Consider the following 900-nt stretch of genomic DNA (forward strand, 5'->3'; position numbering starts at 1 on the left):
CAACAAAATCTTTGTTTGTTTGTTTGTTTTTTTGAGACCATTTTTAATTGATGACAACAACAACAACATTTCATTGTTGTACACACCCACACCCACATACACACATACTCTCTCTCCCTCTCTCTCTCTCTCTCTCTTGTGTAATGTTTTTTTTTTAATGTGGACCAGGACTCAATCTTATCCTCTGAGCAGAATTAATGCTTGCCATCTTCTCCAAAACACACACACACACACACATATATATATATATATATATATATATAGACACAGATATATGCACACACATACAAACATGTATGTATTGACACACACAACATATATATATATAAGTACATACATGCAAATAGACAGACATATACTTGTTCATGTGAGATGTTGTGTGCACACACGTTTACAAATCTGTCAGTTTCTGCATACATACATACATATATATATGTGTGTGTGTATGTATATATGTACATGTATGTCTGAGCATGTGTATGTGTCTGTGTGACCCTCCCCTCTTCTCTCTCTTCCTCCCTATCTTCTTATAAACATTGATGTTTTTTGTTTTTTTTTGTGTTGCCAAAATGAAAAGACAAAAACAGATTGAAATGAAGAAAAAGACGTAAGACAGGACAAGTAAATCACGTTAGAAATATTCATTTGGAGAGGTACCAGGTTCATTAAGAAAAGAAAACTGTATTCCTTGTCCTGTCAACATACACACCACAGCTGTATAAAAGTTTTATGAATGCAGCGGAGACTTGAAATCAAAATCTTGCATTCACTCACTCACTCACTCATCCACTCACGCCTACTTCAAAACACATGCATGCATAAATAAACACATACACCTCTTGTATTCAGACATACTCGTATACACATTCACATACACACGTGCACACACTGGTATATATA

The sequence above is a fragment of the Octopus bimaculoides genome, chromosome 9 (assembly GCF_001194135.2).
Source record: "Octopus bimaculoides isolate UCB-OBI-ISO-001 chromosome 9, ASM119413v2, whole genome shotgun sequence".
In the NCBI taxonomy this organism is placed as follows: domain Eukaryota; kingdom Metazoa; phylum Mollusca; class Cephalopoda; order Octopoda; family Octopodidae; genus Octopus; species Octopus bimaculoides.